The sequence below is a fragment of the Euleptes europaea genome, chromosome 15 (genome assembly GCF_029931775.1).
Source record: "Euleptes europaea isolate rEulEur1 chromosome 15, rEulEur1.hap1, whole genome shotgun sequence".
NCBI lineage: Eukaryota > Metazoa > Chordata > Lepidosauria > Squamata > Sphaerodactylidae > Euleptes > Euleptes europaea.
In genome coordinates, this window is record NC_079326.1 from 56,690,588 (window position 1) to 56,691,153 (window position 566).

A 566-nucleotide genomic window follows, 5' to 3' on the forward strand; every position below is an offset into this window, starting at 1 on the left:
GTCCGTTTCTACTGCCTTCATAAGGGCCACCAAGGCAGCTAACAAATTAAAATTAAACACACTAAAAATTAAACATCTCTCTCTTACACACACACAGATACACAGATACATATCACCCTACTCTGATTTCTCTTACACATGAACACATGAAGCTGCCTTATACTGAATCAGAGCCTTGGTCCATCAAAGTCAGGATTGTCTACTCAGACTGGCAGCAGCTCTCCAGGGTCTCAGGCAGAAAAGGGTCTTTCACATCACCTACTTGCCTAGTCCCTTTAACTGGAGATGCCGGGGATTGAACCTGGGGCCTTCTACATGGTAAGCAGATGCTCTACCACTGAGCCACAGCCCCTCCCCAATCAAAAATCCTTACAGATTTTTGTGACGTGGAATAAGATGGGAGCAAAGTAGGGTTGCCAACCTCCAGGCGGTGGCTGGATATCTCCCACTATTACATCTGATCTCCAGGCGACAGACATCAGTCCCCCTAGAGAAAATGGCCGCTTTGGAAAGTGGACTCTATGGCAGTATAGTCTTTTGATGTCCCTGCCCTCCCCAAACCCCAC

General features: G+C 47.3%; 1 non-coding gene across 1 annotated transcript; it reads right to left on the reverse strand.

Moving 5' to 3' along the window:
• Nucleotides 1–280: 280 nt before the first annotated feature.
• Nucleotides 281–352, reverse strand: TRNAG-ACC (transfer RNA glycine (anticodon ACC)). Its single transcript has one exon. It is a non-coding gene; the product is annotated as a tRNA-Gly (tRNA).
• Nucleotides 353–566: the final 214 nt, after the last annotated feature.